A 23,981-nucleotide genomic window follows, 5' to 3' on the forward strand; every position below is an offset into this window, starting at 1 on the left:
TTAGCTTGTCATTTTAATGACGCCAGTCCTCATATTATCCCAGCGATTTGCCAGAAAAGCGCACATTTTGGATTAATACACCAAAAATAAGAGGCAAAAATCTGGACATTTGAAAGGTATGTTCAGTGGCATCAGTGCAGGGACATTTCACAGAGGAAACTGCTACTTGAAAAGAAGATTCAAAATTGACAATCAAGATAAAAATATAAATCTTCTTTTTATGCACTAGATACTGTGGTACAAAAGATGTAAGTGTCCTGTGACAAAACACTTTAAAATTCTGTTTCTGTTCTTTATTTTTCCCTGTTTCAGTTTACACAGCTCAATACAGCAGCCCTTTCTCACAGAGAAACCCTGAGAGATGAAAGTCAAAACTGACACTTGTTGGGTGGGTTCTGTCATGCAAATTATGTGCATAAAAGCAACTGCCTCTTACCAAGTCACAGCACCCTCTGAGAAATGGCCTGTATTATAAATATCTTTTCCTATGGGATTAACCAGGAAAAAGTAATTTAGTTGTATAAAAAGAACTTTTATTTTTCTGCCATGTGTAGGTAGACAGCAGATAGTAATTGAATCCAGTGTCAAGAAAAAAAGGCACTTTTAATATTGCAGTTTATCTTATCTAAAGAATGCAGATGTTTTGCATAACTGATGAATCATTACGTTATAACACAGCCCCTGTTTAATCCAACTTCTTTGGCAATATGTAACGAAAAAGGCACTAAGGTAACATAACAGGTAACCTCACAAAACCTTTATTAATCCACAATTTGATGAATGAAGAAATAAAAAAGCAGCAACTTGAACTGACTAAGCGCTTTCACCCTCATGGGCATCTTCAGAGTCAGTTAACTTCAGTAAAAACAACCTTTAAATACAGCTATTAATTAGTGCTTGATTCTTTGGCAATATATTTAGTTCCTAATTTACTGAAAAGGCTAGGAATTTTTAGCATAGCACACTGAAAACTTATAACATCAGAGTTGTATGTTCTGTCAAAATCAGCACATCTGCCCTAAGCAGGAAAAATAAAGTCCATCTGTGATATTCCATTGTAAAACATTCAAATTACCTTTAGCATTCATTTTAAATTCATTTTCTTCAGTAATAAAGCACTGCATCAGCATATATTTTGCCTTCACATGTAACCTGTAATTTCAAATAGCAATGCATTTTAGAAAAGACAATATGAAAAAAAAGTCACCACTATAGCTGGATGATCATAAAGGATTTTGATAAGTTGTTATTTTTTTTTTTCTTTCAGCTTTTCCCGATTAGGGGTCACCAAAACAGAACTCCGGTCCGCTAATGATTGGCAGTAGATTTTTACGTGCCGAGTTCCTGGCCCTGACGCACAACCTTCAACAAAGGTACGCCCATTCACGCATGTCTCCACACAGAAGGCATTCTAGCTGAGAATCGAACAGGACAGCGTCTTACTGTGAGGCGACAACGCTACCGCAGCACCACCACCGCTGTTATTAAAGTGCACAAATGTGTCACTGCCTGTGAAGATTCAGTATGTCCAGGCTGTGGTGTTTACAGTAATGTCATATGGATATGAAAGTTGAAAAAAAGACGTGACAAATTATACCTCTGAGTTGTGGTGCTGATACAGACTATTGCATATATAACAGACCTCCCAAAAATATTGGTTTTATCTCCTCCTGTTATCCGTTAAGAATTACCTGTAAACTCCAATGACAAGACATTGACTTTCATTGTACAAGAGCATACAAAGATCAGTACAAAAAGACATTGTGCTTGGCATGGGTAAAGGTCATCCTGAAAGAGAAAGGCTTGTCAGTCTGATGGAGTATTACATTAACTGGAGAGATGGGCGGACATTCAAGGTGCCTGCTGACTGAGAACCATGTTATTGTGTTTTCCCAGCAGGAAAACCAATGATTGCTGGAAAAAAATGCTGATAAAAGAAATCTTTTTGGTTTAAATTCAGATCTTGGCTGACAGTTATTCTGTCTGTATCCCAACTATGAAAAATTTCTGAGAAATAAAGTGAAGAAAAAAGAAGAAAAAGTACTGGACCAAAACACTGAGGAAACTCAGTAGGAAGCAGATCAGTGCATGGTGCAGATGCAAGATATGGCTTATGACTATTTTGACGAGAAAATGTATCATATTCACTTTGAGGTCTTTAAAATAAGTGGGACACTAGAGGAGTACTTAAAATCATTTGAGGAGGCACTGAAAATTAAGGAAGCATAGAACAATCACTCCGATTTATGGGTCAAACTGCAGAAGTTGAAATGGAAATTGAGTGACTGACAGAAAATAAGGCATGTCAAGAGTAAATGTTCAAGAAAATGGAGGATTTGGAAGGTAGAGTGAGGAGGGCAAATCGGAGGTTTGCAGTCTTCCCTGAGAAGCTAGAAGGAATTGCTTGCCTAAGCTTTATTAAAACCAATTGTTAGTGATTAGACTGGTGTTCCATAGTAGGACATGTTAATAGAGAGGGCTCACCTTGTATATGTGCCAACAAATGTTTTAAGAAAGTAGTTGAGATCAGTAGTTGTGAAGGTACAAACATACCAACTAAAGGAAATTATAACAAAAATGTGCCAGAGGGGAAAGCTGTTGTGAAAGTCAGGGACATCAAAAGTATTCGTAGAAAATTATTATTTGGCTTGTACGACACAGGAACGGAAAAAATTATTCCAGTCATGAGAGAGTGCCATTGAACTGAAGTTTAAACTTCTGTACCCTGCAGAGTGTATTTTGGTGTGTGTGTCTGTCTCTGTCTGTCTGTGTGGTCCACCAGTCCCTAGGGCCCAAATCCATTTAGTGAAGCTGACCAGGTGATAAAAGAAATTGAGCGTTTTAACTAGCAACAACGAATAAACAGTGAGTTGGGGGTCCAGATGCAAAACAATCTGCGAGCAATGAAAACCTGAGAGAGAGGATGCCAGTAAAAACCCTTCCCTTTATTTTCCCCAGGAAGACGTAAAAGCAAAGGGCATCAGAAGAGCTGACCAAGAGAATCAGCAGAGAATTACGATCAAATCAGGTGCTGGTGCAGATTGCAAGTGAGCTATCTGATGAGCACTGATGTAAGACTGGCTTGTAAACTAAGTGGAGAAACTGCTGTGCATCACACTGCATCTGATACCGTCCATGCAGACACCGTGGATCTGGGATTTACCATGTCTCCTGCAACTGTGGAAGACCTTAGTGGACAAAGGAGAGCCACTCTTGATGATCTTGGGAGAAGGGGCAGGGAATGTGCCCCTGCTTAGTCATAATGTTTTACCTATTACTAGGGAAGCTGTTGCTGGTATTGCTGGGTCTGTTTTCCTTGACATTCTTGTCAAAAAAATAAAAGTGTGTGTCCAGCCAAAAAACAACCACAAACTTCAAAAGGCAAGGATACCTGATGGTCATTGAAAGTCAGAGAAGCATATTTAGCGTACAAATCCTTTATTCACGCTTTCGTTAGTAAGATTTCATCAGAAAAAAAAATCATACAACCAGGCAATACCATTATAAACCCAACAATTAACTGCCAATTATTCAATTAGATAAAATGTGATTTCCCCAATTCATTAACCCATCCAATACTGACAGAAAGTTTAAATATATAAATCTAAACAATCACAAATGTAAACATTTAATAAATAAAACCATTAAAGACAAATGCAGGCACTGTACTAAATTTATTTTAAACAATGTCATATAATTTAGTAACCTTCGACTTCCTATTTTTAAGAAAACACTTTGTTAATGCTGTCATTAAAGCCATGTTTACTATCGGCCTCCTGCCAAACTGTCTCCCTTTGTTCTAATAAGTTTTTGTAATCACCTCCCCTCAAAATCACCATGCACTACTTCTAATACAAAAAACAAACATTTTTTGAAGTTAACACATTCAACAGAGTCACAAAAAAAAAAAACACAGTGGAAACCACGAACTTCGCTGCTCAAACCCCAATAAAGTAAAAATGTGTTTTATTAAAAAGTTATGCACTTTCATCTATGCACTAGACTTCATCAGAACACTGAAACAATGAGTAAAAACGTTTAAATACAATGATACGTCCAATGACATTCAGTTATTTAAATTCGAACAAAACCCAACATGTCATCACTTCCTCTTTATGAATATGTAAGTACTAAAACAACTGCTAGTTTCCATGAATTACATCCTAGCTTCTAAAATGGGTTTAATAGGTATGTTATCATTAATTCCTGGTGTGGTGGTGGCGTTTAATAATATTTGCCATCTCACCTCCTTTTCACTCAGTAATGCCTTCAAATTTCCACTTCTCTGGTTGGAAAATAAAACTTCCAATAAGGCAAACTTAAACATTTCACATTCAGGATTGTCTCTAATATGTCTGTATAGGGAGTTGTTAACATCCCCCTTTTTGATAGCATATAAATGGTCATATATCCTGTCCCTCAAGCGTCGACCAGTTTTACCCACATAAAATCCGGGACATCTTGTGCATTGGGCAAAATATACAACATTCATACTTTGACAATTTCCTTTCATGAATTTTAACTTTGTTTGACACTTGTTACCCACTTGAATTGTCGGTTCCTCTAATGTAGCAAAAACATTGTTTGCATCTACCACATTTGGTGGTACCTGTCTTGCAGGGTTTTATGTGCATTTTACCTTTATGTAATCTATGTTTCATATTATATCCTATCTTGTGCACAAACTTAGGATCCTCTCCCACCAGCCCATAAATACCTGGATCACATTTCAAAATACTCCAATTGTTGCGAATAACATTTTTTACATTTAGTGTGTTTTTATCATATGGTAGAATACACACTTTGTTGAATTCATTGGTGGCTGTCTCGTTCCTCTGATCAGCACCAATACCCGACTCAACCCCTAACAATGGCTTGTATTTTCTACCCCCTCACTTGTAACATAGGCCACCACATCTTCCATTACTGCAGAAGGGTATCCTCTTTCCTTAAATAATAACCCAATATAACCTAATTCCTGTATCATTTATTATAATCAGAGGTCATACAGGCTGCTCTTATGCACTGCCCCTTTACTATGTTTTTCTTATGTAAATTGGGATGGCAGCTGCTGTATTCTAAATAAGTGTTACTAAAGGTATCCTTTCTAAAAATTCTAGATTTGAATCCCTTAGTAGTATGGGAAATATACGTGTCCAGGTATGAAATACCTTCTTTACTTGTATGATATGTAAAATTAAGGCAAGAACTGGTGGTAGGTAGATACCTGAAGAATTCATCTACCTCCAATTCATTCCCATCCCAAAGAACAAACACATCATCTAAAAATCTGATATAACATCTAATATGTTTCATCCACACACTTTTAAAGATAAAATCCTTTTCCCAATCCAAAAGGACAAGGTTTGAATATATCGGGGCGCTGGCAGCTCCCATCGCCACCCCTTTGTTCTGCCTATAGTATTCTCCTTTGAAATATATGAAGTTATAGTCAAGTACTATGCTCATAAGTTCACTAATGAGTAGTGTCTTCTCCCAGTCCAAATTGACAAATTTTCGGATGCTGTTCACAAACCTATCCATACCTTCTACCCTTGGAATCCATGAAAATAAGTTGACCACATCTATGGTGACTAGAATTTGATTTTCTTTCCATAAACTGGGTGTCAACCGACTCAAAATCCCAAGAATCTTTGACTATGTGTTTAGTCCTACCATAAATGGGCTTTAACCAAGTGTCCACAACCTTCCCAAACGGGAATGTCTTAGACTTACTTCCAGAAACAATAGGCCTATATGCCAGTTGTAAAATATTCTTGTGTATCTTTGGAATTCCTATAATAGTGGCAAATATGGGGTGTTCAACCTTCAAAAACTTATATAAGTCACCATCTATTCTGTCTTCCAACAGATATTCCTCTAATAAGGCATCTATGTGTTGGTAAGCTATGTGTACCTCATTAATAGATGATGTCTCATAGGTATCTGTATCCTGTAGAATGGTGTGGATGGCATTCAAGTAGTCATTATTATCAATTAGGACTACACCTCCCCCCTTAGGTTGTAAAATCCTAATATCATTGTTAGAACTTAATTCACATAGTAAATCATGTTCTTTTTTACTAAGAGTGTATTTCATCCTCTGTTGTTTACTAATATATGTTGTTTACTAATATCAGATAATTGATATAGATCATCTATAACCACCTTCTCAAAACTAGCCAATACTGGATGAAGCGAGGGAGTAAAGGTATTTCTTTGTTTCAACTGTGACTCTGGTCTCCAATTCCGCATCTTTAAAATAAATACTAAGATTTAACTTACGAACTAACAACTTAAATTCTATAATATTGTCCACTACATTAAATCTCATGTTGGGTACAGATTTGACCCCTTTTTCTAAATAATGCAAAATGTTCATCTTGTAATGCAAGTGTGGTATAGTTATAGATGTAAAAATTCCCCTTACCATATTTAACTTTGTTGTACTTAACTATTTCCTCATTATTGATACTATTCACCTCTTCATTCTGTCTTCCCTGTAGTTTGGTGATTGAAAAGTCCGATGGTTCCCCCTTCTTCCATTCTGTGTCCTCTGCCAAAAAAGAATGAAAATCCTCATATTGTGGTCGATTGGGCCTCCCAAAAACTCTTGGATACCTGGTAGACCCAGCCTGAATTCTCTTCGCTTTTTGTTTTTTCCCCAACTATAAACCTTTCTTTCCTTGTATTGACTCAGATCTCTTCGAAGTTTGGCGCAGTTCCTATTATAACCTCTTTGGTTGTTACTTTTAGCATGTTGATATTGTCTATCATATAAGTGCTGCCATTCTTCGAACAGTAAATCCTGAGTAATACGTTCATTTAGTACTTCTATCTTCTTCATTAATTTACATAATTTACCATCATTACATTTGATAATAAACTTCATAAAGGTGGTACCAAAACTATCAAACATTTCGTTACACTCGTGCAGTATTTCATCAGACATATCTATACCCATGGGCTTCTTGAAAAACCTAAGCCCCATGGGGACAATGTTTAATGCAATACAATGGTTTAAATATGCGTTATCTAACTGAATGCCTTTGATGGCATTCAGTTTTTTGCCAAAAACAGTAATCATATCTTTTAGTGTACCGTCAGTACGTTCACCGGTACTGCCATTAATAACCGTTCTATCGTCATGGAATTGAAAGTCCTGCACATTAGTTAAGAAGGTATCGAGCCCTCCATGTCTGTTAACTTTATTAATCCTTTGCCTATCGGCTGGGTGAGTGGAAACTTGGTCAGAAACAGTACCTTGGTTGCGTGCAATGTATAGATGAAAGTGCTTAACCTTTTAATAAAACAAGTTTTTACTTTATTGGGGTCTGAGCATCGAAGTTTGTGGTTTCCACTGTGTTTTTTTTTGTGTTTCTTTTGTGAAGTCGCAACTACGTGGTTTTGGTTTTACATTCAACAGAGTGTTTGTATAATGCACTTCTTTCGTTTTTAGTTCTAATATAATAAATATGTTTTCTCATGCATTCAAAAAGTGTTCTAGTAGTCATTCCCATATAATAAGCGTTACCCACTGCACATGCCAATGTCGACTATACCCCTAGATTCGCAAGAACATTACCCTGGAACTACAAGGTGACATTTCTTTTAGTATCATCTCTTTCCAACAGCTTTTTAATTTTACAAGTGTTTTGATAAACAAAGCCTGTCTTTGTCCCTATAACCGCAATAAGGTCTTTATTCCCCTCCAAAATTCTCCAATTTTTATAAACAGTGTCCCTGATAAGTGGACAGTCAGTGGTCATGTCCATACTAAGCATAGCCAGATTGTGTCTTGGGAATCCCCTGATATGGATTTATTATATGCTAAAGGTTTTTTTAAGAATGGGTGGATATACTTTATTTCTTTTTGTCAAAACCTCTTCCTTTGTTGACATTAAGTAAGCCATATCATAACCTCTAGCCAAAAATAAATCAGTAATATATTGAAATTCTAGAGTAGCATCATTTTCTTGGGTAGTCATCCGGCTAGCCCGAATGTACTGGCCTTTGGGAATATTTTTTTTTATAAAATGAGAATGATTACTCTGGTAATGTAGATATCCATTCGTAAACGTGTCTTTTCTGAATATTTTGCTATCAAAAATATTATCTCTTGCATTCTGTGTCAAATTGACATCTAAAAATTTATACTTGAACCGTATTCTCCTTTCACAAACTTCAGATACTCGCAAGTGTTGTTAATGGCCATTAAAAAATCATCAACCTCTCTGTGTGTAGCTTCTAATATAAAAAAACAGATCATCCACAAGCCTAGAGTAATACAAAATTCTATATTTGTCAAATAGATGCACCAATCTAGTGGTTTCACAAAAGGCCAATACTATATTAGCATACGCTGGGGCCGCCGGAGACCCCATTGCTGCAACCTCCTGATGTTGGACAATATTTTTTTTCTATTCAGTAGATGATGTTATAAACAATTTAAGGGTGTAGCAATGGGGTCTCCGGTGGCCATGACATAATTACCAGAGTAATCATCCTCATTTTATAAAGAAAAATATTCCCAAAGGCCAGTACATTCGGGCTAGCCGGATGACTACTCAAGAAAATGATGTTACTCTTGAATTTCAGTATATTACTGATTCATTTTTGGCTAGAGGTTATGATATGGCTTACTTAATGTCAACAAAGGAAGAAGTTTTGACAAAAAGAAATTGTATATCCACCCATTCTTAAAAAACCTTTAGTATATAATAAATCCATATCAGGGGATTCACAAGACAAAAATTTGGCTATGCTTAGTATGGACATGACCACTGACTGTCCACTTATCAGGGACATTGTTTATAAAAATTGGAGAATTTTGGAGGGGAATAAAGACCTTATTGAGGTTATAGGAACTAACAACAAACCAAGAACCAAATGTCCACAAACCAAAAAATTCAGGAAGATGAGGTCCAGCTGACAAGAGTTTATTGACAACGAAAACAACTACCATTCACCTAGGTTTCGTCCGTGATAAACAGACTTCTTCAGAATGCTGAAGCACAACTGCAAACACACTTAAATGGACAATGCAATAAACCAATTACTTAACAATTCAAATAAAACAAATAAAACACAGTCAATTAATATTTAAACTTAACCTAACTATTAAATTAACCTAACCAATGTTGCCTGCCATTTCCTACCCTACATTATTAAGGCAAGGAAAAAACTGATATTAAAACTCATATCCATCCAGTAAAATTCGGAAAATCGAACACCTCAATAAAAATATTATTAAAATAAAAAACAAAAAATACATTGATGTAAGACAACATATTAAAAATTGTTATTGTTATACTCCTATAATGTTCCTCAACTTAAGTAAAGGCTTAACAGTGCTGTGCTCATTGAGTCCAGGATAGTTATGTGCATTTAGTCTGAGCTGCCATTTTAATTCACAGATATCCAAATGTGTGTCAATAATCCTACCCTGTTGATCAACCTTAATCTGTTGTAGAGTGCAAAACTTAAAACTGTGATCACCATAGTCGACCACATGCCTAGCAAGGGCATTAGTGGTTTTAAGATGTTTAACATCTAAAAGATGTTCCTTAATCCTTTCCCTAAAGGACATGCACGTTTTCCCTACATAAAAAGCATTACATTATTGACATAGGGCAAGGTATACCACATTTTTGGTGTAACAATCAAAATGACCCAAAAATAAAAATGCAACAGCTCAGACTAAATGCACATAGCTATCCTGGACTCAATGAGCACAGCACTGTTAAGCCTTTACTTAAGTTGAGGAACATTATAGGAGTATAACAATAACAATTTTTAATATGTTGTCTTACATCAATGTATTTTTTGGTTTTTATTTTAATAATATTTTTATTGAGGTGTTCGATTTTCTGAATTTTACTGGATGGATATGAGTTTTAATATCAGTTTTTTCCTTGCCTTAATAATGTAGGGTAGGAAATGGCAGGCAACGTTGGTTAGGTTAATTTAATAATTTAATAGTTAGGTTTAGGTTAAGTTTAAATATTAATTGACTGTGTTTTATTTGTTTTATTTGAATTGTTAATTAAATAATTGGTTTATTGCATTGTCCATTTAAGTGTGTTTGCAGTTGTGCTTCAGCATTCTGAAGAAGTCTGTTTATCATGGACGAAACCTAGGTCAATGGTGGTTGTTTTCGTTGACAATAAACTCTTGTCGGCTGGACCTCGTCTTCCTGAATTTTTTGGTTATAGGGACTAAGCCAGACTTTATCGAAACACTTGTAATATTAAAAAGCTGTTGGAAAGAGATGATACTAAAAGAAATATCACCTTATTAAAGAACGTTCATAAGAAAGGTATGTTCATATGTGGAAACTGCAATATGTGTAGATTTATTCTTGAGGGACCATACATCATGATTCCCCACTTGAAATGAACCTTTGTAGTTCCAGGGTATTGTTCTTGTAAATCTAGGAGTATAGTCTACATTGGCATGTGCAGTGAGTGTAATGCTTATTATGTGGGAATGACTACTAGAACACTTCTTGAACACATGAGACAACATATTTATTATATTTGAACTTAAAACGAAAGAAGTGCGTTCTACATACACTCTGCTGAATGTGTTAACTTCAAAAAAGTTTTGTTTTCTTTATTAGAAGTAGTGCATGGTGATTTGAGGGGAGGTGATTACAAAAACTTATTTGAACAAAGGGAGACAGTTTGGCAGGTGAGATTGGAGGCTGATAGTAAACCTGGCCTTAAAGACAGCATTAACATAAAGTGTTTTCTTAAAAATAGGAAGTTGAAGGTTACTAAATGATATGACATTGTTTTAAATAAGTGCCTGCATTGTTTTTAATGGTTTTATTTATTAAATGTTTGCACTTGTGATTGTTTAGATTTATATATTTAGACTTTGTCAGTATTGGATGGGTTAATGCATTGGGGAATCGCATTTTATCTAATTGAATAATTGGTAATTAATTGTTGGGTATATAATGGTATTGCTTGGTTGTATGATTTTTTTCTGATGAAGTCTTACTGACAACAGCATGAATAAAGGCTTTGTACGCTAAATACTGCTTCTCTGACTTTCATTGACCATCAGGTATCCTTGCCTTTTGAAGTTTATTCTTGTCAAAAAAAGCAAAACTAGACACTTAACTTCGCACCAGTTTCTTTGGACAAGAGTAATTTATTGTAATTGGTTCAGGGTCTTGTGGAGACTATTTTTCCTTCTTGTAATTTGTTTTTGGCAAAAGAAAAAGGGATTCCTCCTGCTCTGAAAAGGTTCAAGATTTGCAATCTTTAGGGAAATTTGAAGGAACAGATTTAGTCTTTTCTCAGGTTTTTGATTCAGATTCTGATGAGTGTGTGATATCTGGAACTCCCTATGAGGGATTATGTTTCTCCAAGACTATTTTCAGAATGAGACATTTGTTTTCAATGGGAGAAAACAGGTTTTCTAGTACCTTCAAATATAATGTGATTTGTTATAAACAGAATTTCCAGAACCCTCATCAGTCTCTCTCAGTGCTGTCAACATTGGCGGATGTGTTTTTCACAGCTTGTGGCTTCCATGACAGATAGCCTGGTGCCCTTAAAAAGCAGATAGAATGTACAAAGTTTCTTAGTCATTTAAGTTTGCATACACTAATCTCAGACCTGACCAAATAATTATAACCTTAGTTATTCCAACTGCTTCCAAGCATTTTGTTAAGTCTTATCCTCCTACTCCTGGCAAGGATGGTAAAGCTATATATAATCTGGGGGAAAGTGTATGCTTCTACAACTTTGATGCTTAGAATTCTGAATACTAAAGAGATACCTTACTAAAAGGATACAAGGACTAAACATACTCTACAGTGGTTGACTCAAAGCCCTATCACTATACTCTGTATCCTACAGAATGCTAAGAGATGATGTGAGCCTGGCATACAAGGCATCTTCCAAAGCAGTACTGATGAATTTACTGCTGATTCAGTAAGTCAAGTGGCATCAGAAATCCTTTTGTCTGACGATTTTAACATCATTCACAACATCAGGGAGAGAGGTATGTCTCGTAGTGATACCACTGCACTGAAACAGACTCCCCATACACATAAAACAGTGTTCATCTCTGTCTGTATTCAAGTGCAACTTGGATAATAGGTGCATAGGTGTATACTAGGCTATGACCACTGGGGCCCTTAAAGGCCTAGCCATACAACCTAAATGTGACCCACAAATTTGATTTATATTTGATTTATAGGGGGTGATGTACTAACTGCCTCTGTCCATCCAAGAATGGGATCCAGACCAAGGGTGAAATTCCATTTATACCCATCAGTTGGTCCAGGTTGCATCGAAATAGGGATAGGGAGAAACTCTGTTTTACATGGATGGGGGGAGCCTTTTCCAGAGAATGGGAATTCTCTGAGAAATATGTCCGTCTCTCCAGCATTGTCTTATGTATGTTGCTAGCAAAATGTAGATCTTTTAATCTAATAGTTCTGATGCTGTTTGTTTTGTGGATGTGCAAAAGATTCATCAAAACAAAGTTCATGGATGCCTTGTATGCCAGGCAGAGATCACCTCTCAGAAGTCTGTATGATACTGAGTAGAGAGACCGGGCTTTGAGGTGATCAGCATAGGACACTGTGTTTACTCCGTGGATCTCTTTTGTAAGAAGCTTTTATGGATATTCCAGTTGCTGCATGTGTTTGGTCAGGTACATACTAAAGAGGCCATTATATACTCTATGATGGGTCTGATGAGTGCCAAGTACAGTAGTATGATGATCTGTCTGGCCCTAGATGCCATGCCTTTGCTTATACAGTAAGCAACATAGAAGGATTTTCTTACTAATTTGGACACATGTTTGCCAAGGGCTAGGTTGCTATCTACATAACTTCCCAGATCTCTGACGAATGAATTAACTTTTAAGGGTGTTTTATTGATGACGTAGTTATTTATCCATGGTGGCAGAATTCCCAAAAGGTATTATTGTAATGCATTTCTTGGCATTGAGTTTTAAGCCATGACTTCAGCACCAAACATTTGCATGTATTAGACCTTTCTGAAGAGTGTTCTCATCTTGAAGGCATTCAGTGACTAGCATTCAGTGACTGCTAATGCTTTGAAGTCATCTGCAAACTTGGTTAGCCAGAGGCCTTTGAGATTGGTTTTGACATCTGAGAAGTAGATGCCTAAGGGGAGTGGGCCTTGCACAGAACCCTGGTGGACTCCACTGGTGACTGGCCTCTTTGTGGAGGTCTAACCTCCTGAGTTCTGTCAGTGATCCATCTAGCTATTAGCATGTTATAAAGGGATTTATACCTAGTTCTGTAAGTTTGTTGACACTGCCCGAGTGGAGTATTGTATCAAATGCCTTAGCCAGATCTAGGTAGGCAGTGTGCACTGTTTCCCCCTCATCCATTGTCTTAGTGACCTTTTCAATGAAATCTACCATATTCAGTAAGCATGACTTTACGTTGACAAAGCCAAGCTGGGATGGATCCAGTGTCTGGAGGTCTATGTCCTTGTTGATAATTTCCATGATCACTTTTTCCATGGCTTTGCAAATAAGATTAGTCAGACTCATGGCTTTGTAGTTTTCAGGGTCTGTTGAAGGTCCTCCTTTACGAAGGGGGATGACCATTGCAATCCTACATTCACATTGCACAAAGCCTATTTTAAGACTATAGTTAAATAATAACTCTAGGGGTCCTGATAAGTCGTGTTTTAGACTATTCAGGAGGCATCCTGGGGTGTGATCAGGGCCCACTGAGGCCATGTTCTTGGCGTTAGTGAGTGCAGCCAGTACATGCTCCCTAGTTATAGTTGGAGAGGTTATGTTTAAGGATATTATTGAATGGATGGTTGGGGTGCGAGAGGGATAAAGCTGGAACAGAATTTGTCCACTAAGAAGTATGGTTTATTGCCAGTCTTGATGGATGTGGCACCATTAACCACCAGCTCAGCACATTGCTGCCCTTGAGGTTTCTGACATAGATGTTGAAGGTGTTATGGTTATCTTTCACCTGGGAGTATATCTTAACTTTAAAATTTATTTTTGGAGACGTTATTAGCCCACTTAGTTGCCTGTTTACTTTGATGCAAGAGTTTTTATCTTTATGGGAATTACCCTCCCTGATTTTTGCCATACTTTTTCCTTTTGTTGTATATCCTGTTTAATCTGGGATGCCACCATGGTGATTTGTTTCTGGTTTACTTATGGTAGAGCAGCCTTTATGCAGCTATTGACATGGTCATATAGAGTTTCTGATAGCAATTTAGCATACGCTTATGTGCTCTCGGGGTTCGGAGGAGCACTGAATTTAAAAAAAAAATCACTTGCTAACAGGTAATTTGCCTTTGAATAGTTCCTAACTGTTACTTGTTTTAATGAGATTACTGAGTTGATTTTGATTTTGAAGGAGACAGCTTTATGGTTGGACTTTATCAGGGAGGATGAGACCCAGAGGAGGTGCAGCATTCTTCCATATTTGTGAGCATGAGGTTCAGTATAATGGAGCCTGTAGTGGGTGTTTTCACTGTTTGGTCGAGGGCATTTTTATTTACGAAGTCCAGGATTCTCTGTGCCTGTAGATTTGAGGGCAGTGTAGGATTCCCAATCTGTAGAGGGGGTAAAGTCTCCACTGAATAGGGTGTTAGGTTGGATGGTAAGTGTCTCCAGTAGGTCCAATTATGCATTGTGAGCTTCGTGAGACATGGAGGGTGACCTGTAGCTGGCTAGGATATGGCACAGGATTTTGTCTATGGTGATCTGCATGCATATGAACTCCATCCTGTTTGACCACCCTAGAGGTATGCTTGTTATTCTTGTATGTCAGTCTATAGATGGGAACAGAAAATCTACCCTAGGACTGTGCTCTGTACTAATGGACAATACAGCTCCTAAATGCTTTATCCTACAAGGGTCCCCTTAAATTATCTGTGGTATGATCCCACTTATGCTTATTAGGGGTAATATATAATTATTGACAATAGGATGGTTAAGGCCCATCTCTGACCAACTGAGATAGGTTAATTTGAATACAATGAAGGAAACAGGCTAAGCTTAAAATGGCCCATGAGAGCAGCTGCCTAGTAGTTTCCTTGAAACTATGGACCCCATTTTGTGTTGTGGGCAGTGGGATTAATATAAAGAAGGCTTTTTATAGTAATACTTCATGCATGACTGCACTATTTTAGTGAGAAAGTTAATATAATTGTATTTTTATTGCTTTGGATTAGTATGGCATGGAAGAAGATTGATATGGATGGCTGAGGAAAATGTATGTACAACTGTTTATTAATATATTACAGGATAAATCGGCTACTAATTGAATTAAACATGAATAATGAAAGCACTAATATCCTGCCCTTGGGATAAATAAAGCAACATTTCTTTGGAGAGGAGGTATATGTCAGCAGTTTAACTTGTAGGTTGTAAGGTAAGGCACCGTGTTAAGATATCTTTTTGAAACTTAAAAGTTACAGAGAATGAAAATCAGTCAACTTCGTTGGTTGCAGACTACAGTTTATATAATGAATCCATCTGCAGCTGCTGGGTGGGAGAATTTGAAAAGGAGCATGTAATGGGAGGAAAAAGTACTATAGGCAGCACTCCTAAAATGAAGAACTAAATAAACAGTTTGCAAGCTATTCCTTAGAATAAGCAGGATTTTTTTGTTTTAATACAAGGCCTTATTGAACAACTGAAGCAAATAATCATAAATAATAAAATATAAAAAAAATAATGTTTTGAGTGTGCCTGTACGCTTATCAGTTTGCTCTTTTTAGTTTCCAACATTTCCAGCTATGAGACTGCCAGACATCCAGATGCAGGAAGAAAAGACATTCGTTAAGGACTGACTAGACTAATCTCTTGGTGACCTTATTGAGATGAATATGGCAAAAGGAGTGAGAGACTCCTTAAAGCGGAAATATACTAAATTGCAAGGAAGGAGATAATGATAACCATTGAAGCAGCTGCAGTACTGCAATGTGTAAAGCTCAAATTAAGAACACAAGGTTGAATAATGTAAAACTTGATGAGGAAAATTAAACTTAAGCTTGGTGGAAAAAGTAGTTAAATAATTGGAAAATATGCAGGTTGTTTTCTTTGCTGGGAGGAGATAAAAAGGCCAACTGCAGTGGGATAACAATTTTGTTTTTTGTAATATGGAAAGCAGACAAGAATATGCAAGTTAGCAGGAAAACAAATGATCTGATATTGTCAGTTTTTATTCTGTCCTCAACATATGAGTTCAGATCTGATCCTCTGATCTGACTTGGCCATTACTATAGCTCATGATCACCAAAAACTCTCAAGCCCCTTCCCTACCCACAATGCACTAACCCCTAACATACCTCTCGCGAATAGACGCGGTCATCCTGAGCTCTTGAGTTATTTCTGGTTAAGATAAGTGGTTTCTTTTTATTTTACTATTAATCTTTCTCCCTTCCCGTTACACACAGTGTATTTCTAGTTACCATAACTAGTTCTTAATTTTTTTTTCTTTTCTTTCAAATTGTTCCTGTTATACTGTTGTGTATTGTTGATACCATAGCTATCTTTTTCCCTTTTATTGCTCTGTCTCTATGAATGTAGGTGTGTGTGTGTGTGTGTGTGTGTGTATAAATATATATATATATATATATATATATATATATATATGTATGTATGTATGCATGTATAAACTGTCCTTATTGCTAATTTAATTTTTTTCAGTATGTGATCAACCTTCCTTCAAATTATTGTTTGCTTTGTAAAAATTTCAATCCAAGGGCCATAAAAGACAGGAAGAACAAATTGATTTTGAAAGGTTACCTTCCTCTTTTGGTGAAGCTCTTTCTGGGGCTCAGTTCCCCAAATTTAAGGAGCCTTCAGCCCAGTCTCTGAAGCCTTCTACTTTGTCGACTCCGTATTTGGAGCCACCAAGAAAAAAGCTCAAGTCAGATCCAGAGTCTACCCATCCAGACTCTAACAGATCTGACTAAAAAATTCTCAGATCCTACTACTTCTGATCTGAGGTTTTTGCCTGGAACGTGCTACTATCCTTCCTTGTATCCATTTCCTTCGAGATACCTTCTCCTTTTTTGGAGAGATGCCACTCCAGGTTTCCTTCCTTTGTCTCATCTCACTCTTCCAGAAGTTTGACCAAAGAAGACAATGACAGAATGTTGAGGAGATTCCTTTCGGTGCAGATACAGATGGGTGCTCTCCCAGCTCCTACTCCCTTGGGTTAGGAAGCCTGTCCTTCAACCACGCTACCTATGGTGGCCCCTTCTCTGATCCATCCAGTCATTTCAGAGCCCCTGGATCTGAACCGTCCAAGTCCGTCTGGCTCAGATCCAAGGATACTTTTATCTTTGGATCTGAAGTAGTCTCTGAGTACAATGACTGTGACATCTTCGGAGCTGGATGACTGTCTAAGCCAAAGCACCACTGTCAGATCTGAGGTACTGGAGTTGACTCTGGAGTTTTCAAAGGTGTCTCTGCCCCTTGAATCGTCAGCATTGAACAGCTCGGCTACAACATCCATCTGGGGGAGATTGCTTTTGGGGCAGAGGGAGGCAATGAGCCAGAAGCCTGGCTTCTCAGATCTGTTGTCTTCTCCCCAGAGTGATCTGCCTTTGAGGTAGTGAAGAGAGTGTTTTCTGCTCTGGCAGGATGGACTCACCCTTCCCCCCTCGAATTTTCCATCTGGATCTTGGATGTCTTGTGCATCTTCAGCCACATCATTCTACGCCACAGGGACAACCAGCTCAATCTCCAAGCCACCCAGCAGGGTAGTACAACCTTTTTTGATACTTCACTGGAGTATCCCACCGAGGAAGTCCCTAGGAAGATGAAGTGCAAGAGGAGGCACTTGGACTCCCCTCAGGAGTCAATCATTAAGGATACCGATTTTGATGAATGAAAAGGGTCCCCAAGATAACCTCCTGAAGATGTCCCATTTGGAAACATCCTTGGGATCCTTAAGCAAGAGAGGTGGTTGGTCCTCTGATAACCCTTAACTGGAAGAATTAGTATTTCTGGTGGCCGTTAGAGCTGGCCCATCTACCTTCTTTGTAGCTTTGCCACTGATGAGCTCATTGACTTGAACTCTTGGCAGGCATGGAAGGAGCCTGGCTCCCAAGAGCCAGTCACCAAGAGACCACATCAGTTTCTGGCTCCACTGGCAGACAGGGAATTCTGGAGTAAGGGGGTGCCCATAGATGCTATGGTTGTTGCGGCGGTCATCAAGAAGGAACTAGTTGAACAGAGTTAGTCTGTCCATCCTTCTAACAGAGAGTCTAAGGCATTGGACAGATTTTGGAGGCATGTGTATGCTTCAGTGACTTTTGCACATTTCACAAGATTGCAAAGGGACTTCCTCAAGGAACTTTCAAAATCCGTTTCAGGGACCACTACCGCTGAAGCTCAATCTTCTGTGGCTTCACAGTTGACTGCCTTTCAATCTATAGCAAATTTGTCCATCAGGCTTATATTGCATGCTGTTGAAGGTGCCTCAAGGGCAGCGAGTTCCGGCATTTCTATCAGGAGCCATGCCTGAATGCTCGTGTGATTTTGCGGAGCCCTTCAAGTCATCATTCATCAATGCACCCTTTGATGGCAGTTTGTTGTTTGGACCAAAAGTGAAGGACACACTCTTCAGGTGTGAAAAAGAAAGACCCTGTCTGCAGTGGTCATATGTTTTTCAATCTCTCCAAGATCCTTTTCTAGGAATCATTGAGGTGGACAGATGTGTTTCAGGAAGTCCCAGGGTCCTTTCCAAGATCCTTGTGGAGATATTTCGCCCAGGGGCAGAGAGGGAAACTCCAGTGGATGATGACATGTATGCGACAGAGGTGGCCCGCAGAAACAAGAGTCCAGAGATTTTTTCTGATAGACCCTATCAGTGCTCCTAAAACGAGGCCTGATTGTCCTCCTCTGGAGGCAATCAAGGGGTCATTTATCCTTGAACCAGAGAGCCTGGCTAGAGATCACAAAAGATACCTGGGTGCAGAGGATTATTTCCAGAGGTTATATAATTCCCTATTACCTTCTACCTCCATTTATATGCAAAATTTCCCAACGTTCCACCCAGTCAGAGGAAAGCAGTAGCATTAGAAATACAAAAGCTGCTAGAAAAAAGTCATCCTAGAGGTCCCACCAGACCAGATAGAATCTGGAACTTGCTCAGAATTCTTTTTAGTGCCATGGAGAAAGGGGACTGGAGACCAGTTTTGGATCTCAGTGACTTAAACAAGTCAGGTCAACATACAAAGTTATGGATAGTCAAGGTTCAATCCATTGTACCCTTCCTGGGCAAGGACGACTGGATGTGCTCGATAGACCTTCAGGATGTATACTATCACATAAAAATGAACAGACAATCCAGTAGGTAGTTATACTTCTGGCTGGGAGCCAGTCACTATCTGTTCAGAACACTGCTCTTTGGCCTCACCACAGCCCCAGGGTGTTCACCAAATGCATGCCAGTGATAGCAGCTCACTTGAGACTGCAAGGTTTCCGAGTGTTTCCATACTTAGACAACTGGCGCATTACTGCCCCGACTGAGCATCTACAAATAAAAGCAAGGAATCGGGTACTCTGGACTTCTTCCCAACTGGGAATAATCATAAACTACAACAAGTCTCAGTTACAACCAACTCAAACACTGGCATTCATAAGAATGATATTCAACACAATATCATTAACAGTTTCTCTTCCTTCCACAAAAGTGCAGATTATCAGGTCACAGGTCAGGAAATAATTTGCAGCACCAAAATTTCAGTTTGCTTGATCCTGCAAACCTTACGGTCAATGTCAGTGGGCATAATTCTAGTTCCTTTAGCAAGGTTTCACATGAGCATTGTTCAGTGGATATTAGTGACAGTGGTAAATTCTTTATCATATGTCAGCAAAAATAAGAATCATTCAGGCATGCAAGCGATACCTTTGGTGCTGGATTCGATCAGATCAGGTTCTACAAGGCCATCCTTTCATCCTCCCTCAGCCCAGGGCTGTAGTGACCATGGACACTTCCCAGATTGGATGGGGAGGCACTTGGACATAACTATTATGTTTAAGGGTGGACATTTTAATACAAAAATACATTAAAAAAATGTACTTTCTACATGGATATTCATTATAGTAGTATGCATCCGAAGTTTATGCATAATAGTATTGTCTGGAGTCAATTTCTAAGGGCAAGTAGGCTGAGCACCAGGGATGAAAGTTTTTTAGAACTACAGAATATGACTGTTGACCTTAAGTCTAGAGGCTATGATTCAAAGATAATTGAAACAAATAAGGACTTTGTGTTAGCACATTGACAGGATGTAGGAGCTCCTTATTTTTCAAATTATTACGTATCAAATAATCCTGATGTTTCTACTGCTCAGAATGATGATAATAGCTATACTAAGAAGTATCAACTGGGTTATATCACCAAATGTAATGAAGTCTTTTGGCTTTTCCCGGTTAGGGGTGGCCACAGCAGAACTCCGGTCCGCTAATGATTGGCAGTGGATTTTTACGGTGCCGAGTTGCCAGCTCAATGCCCAACCTTCAAAGAAGGCACACCCATTCATGCACGCACCTATCTGCTTGCCTTTAACGTCACTCAACCGTGGGGAGGACATGCAGACTCCACACAGAAGGCACTCCAGTTGAGAATCGAATGGGAGAACCTCTTGCTGTGAGGTGACAATGCTAACCACTGCATCACCGCGGCTTTAGGCTTACTAATATGATTAGACAAGCTATACAAAAGAATTGGGCAATATTGCAGTCAGATCCTGAACTAAAGGAAATAGTGGGAGACAGACCACAATTTATTTTTAAGAGGGAGAGAAATCTGAAACGATACTTTTGGTATAAAGCTCATGCATTTTGTCAAAAAAAAAAGTGTTTTTATGTCAACTAAGAGAGCCACGATTCCATGTTATAACTGTGTATATTGTTGTTACATTAATACTAATAATGAGATGTAAAGTTGTTCAATCTCGCCATTCATTCTTTACTGATGGTTTTGGAGCCGACCCATTGGCTCCGATACAGCCGTTTGCAAAGCTCAAGGTTTACCAGTAGCTCGAGATCAAGCCCCTTATCCCATGATGCACTGCTGGAATTACCTCAGATCTAGTTTGCCGCGGCATGGATCTCAGAGGTTCCAGTTTTGCTCGAGTCAAAAACATGTTTTTCGCAAGTTATTCTATTATATATTGATATACTTTTTGATATTATTCCATAGATTAGTCATAAATTAGTTTCTGTAGTTTCCTGTAAGCTCCTTTTCCCTTCGTGTGCTTGTTAAATAGTGTTTAGTTGTAGGGCCACGTGTTTGGCCTGGTTGTTTTTTCTAATTATATACTTATATATATATTCATATTTAGCCAGTGTTGGCCCTTGGGCCTTTGTTTAGAGAGTGTGTGTGTGTGTGTGTGTGTGTGTGTGTGTGTGTGTGTGTGTGTGTGTGTGTGTGTTTTCTTAATTATTCTGGTTAATTACCTGTTTTTCTAGGCTTGTTAACTTTGAGCCTAGGCGTGTTCTTTTGTGATATAACTGAGTGTTACTTATTTAGGCTTTCTTTAGGCTTGTCTGGCTTTGTTTCTAGTGTTAAGCCTAAACAGATTTTTCTTGGATATGTCTGAGGACAAAGACAAACACCCAAGGTCTGGATTCAAGAAATGTCCAAGCTGCGGACAAAAGATGTCTGTGACTGATGGGCACGTTCATTGCGTTTATTGCTTAGGTGCTGTACATCTGCAGGAGTCCTGCAGTATTTGCCACTCCTTTTCCTCTACCAGAGCATTTTCTACATCTTCTGCATTCCAAGCCAAATTGCCCCTTGATAACATTTGTGCTGCAGCCACTTGGTCTAAACCTCATACCTTTATCACTCATTACAAAGTTGATAAGGCCTCCAGGGACAGGGCTTCCTTTGGGTCTATGGTCCTGAAGAATGTACTCCCATGAGCCACCCGAGATTGAGGGTGCTAGGGATGCTACCCATCAGTAAAGAATGAACGGTGAGATTGAACAACTTCACATTAAAAAGTTATGTACTCACCATAACGTTCAGTGTGAGTTGTTCCATCTCGCCTTCATTCTTACGTCCCTCCCTCCATCCCCCTCCTGGCTGATAGTTGACCTAGAAGTTGGTCTCATCCTTGTTGCTCAATTCTTCTTCCTCTCTATGGGAGGGTAGTTCTCTTATATGGATATAGTGCACGCAGCAAACAAGATCTGAGGTAATTCCAGCAGTGTATCATGGGATAAGGAGCTTGCTCTCGAGTTACTGGTAAACCTTGAGCTTTGCAAACAGCCATATCAGAGCCGATGGGTTGGCTCCGAACCCATCAGTAAAGAATGAAGGCGAGATGGAACAACTCACATGGAACGTTATGGTGAGTACATAACTTCTTATTTGTTCATCCTATTACTCATAATGTGTTTAGATTTACTACATTTGCTATTTGCTTTATGGATAACATAGCTTACCTTGCTAACTGTGAAGCATGTACTTCTTTTTAGGTAAAACCAATCAGAAATTGCAGGAGAGAATAGGCTCCCACCTTTCTGACAGGCATACTGATTCAAATGCATTAAGTAAGCATATAATTAATTTAACTGATTAGAGATGACACTGCACCTGACTTAAATAATGTAAGCAATTTAAAACCAGTTTTAAAGAGGCAGACATTTATATGGGTTTATTTATTTTATTCATTATGTCTGGGCTGCTACTATTGTCATTGTTGTCTTTTTTATTGTCGTTATTGTTACTGATACTGTATATTTTAGCCTTAGATATGTGTCATATAGTGTGGTCGTGTTGTGTAGAAGACATCTGACAGGCTGGCAATTGGTATAAAAGTTATTTGATTTAGTTGATTTTATTTTGCATTGAAAAAGAACTGAGAAAATTTGAAAGCTTTGCAACAGTGTTTTTTTATTAAACAGTTATATTTTGGACTGTTGGACTCTTGGCTTTTTGTCTTGTTTTTACTTACTTGTTTTTCCATTGGAATCCATTCAGCTGCTTCCGAAGGTTTTTGTTTTTAAACTTCAGGCATTGCCTTATAAACCTCCCTATTTAATTTTTCATATGGATGGAGTAACACTGCAAACAAATGCTTCTTTCCTTCCTAAGGTGGTGTCAAAATCCAATATTAATCAGTCCATTAACGTATCAGTCTTCTTTCCTAAATTTGCAAATAAAGAGGAATATATGCTTCATTTGTTGAAAGTCCACAGACAATTATGTGTTTATCTATATAGAACAAAAGATAACTAATCAATTATTCGTGTCATTTGCAGATTGTAAATTGGGAAAATTGGTCGCAAAAGTGACTTTAACCAGATGCCAGACAGAATGTATATAATTTATCTACAATTAGTTGGATCTTTCCTTACCAAGACCTTTTAAAGCCCATTTTGCTAGGTCCATGGCAGCTTCTTCAGTGTTCCTTGCTAGGGCTTCCATGAACGACATATGTGCAGCTGCAACTTGGACTAATCCTCATACCTTTATTAGTCATTACAGATTGGATCTGGTTTCGAGGAGTAGTGCAGCCTTTGGCTCAACTGTGTTCAGGAATAGCCTCCCTTAGAGTCCACCCGGGGTTTTAGATAGATGGAGACTCTGTCTCATCAGGTGAGAATAGAATGAAAATTGACATCATCAGATAAAGAAATTATGTACTCACCATAATGTTCCATCTTTGTTGTCCATTTTCATTCTTCAACTCCCCACCCTCAAACCCCCAACCATGGTGTTTCATAGTGGAAGAATGAGTATATATAAGGACATCACTGTCCTCCTTATTGACCCCCAGATATGGTATGCTCTGTTACGATATTTATTCTAGTTCTTTTACGTTTGTAAAATGGCAAACAAGATCTGAGATATGTTATGGGTAAGTGCATCATAGGTAGGAAAGAGGCGTGAGAGTTTTTTTGGTGATCATGAGCTATAGCAATGGCTGAGTCGGATCCAAACCCATATATTGAGGAAGAATGAAAATGGACAACAC

General features: G+C 38.3%; 1 protein-coding gene across 2 annotated transcripts in view; it reads left to right on the forward strand.

Annotated features, from left to right (window-relative positions):
• TRIM37 (tripartite motif containing 37) overlaps positions 1–23,981 on the forward strand; it is a 2,575,817-nt gene that overhangs the window by 1,948,771 nt on the left and 603,065 nt on the right. The gene's annotated exons all lie outside the window — the stretch shown is intronic.

The sequence above is a fragment of the Protopterus annectens genome, chromosome 13.part0 (genome assembly GCF_019279795.1).
Source record: "Protopterus annectens isolate FY-2018-M chromosome 13.part0, PAN1.0, whole genome shotgun sequence".
NCBI classification, from domain to species: Eukaryota; Metazoa; Chordata; order Ceratodontiformes; family Protopteridae; genus Protopterus; species Protopterus annectens.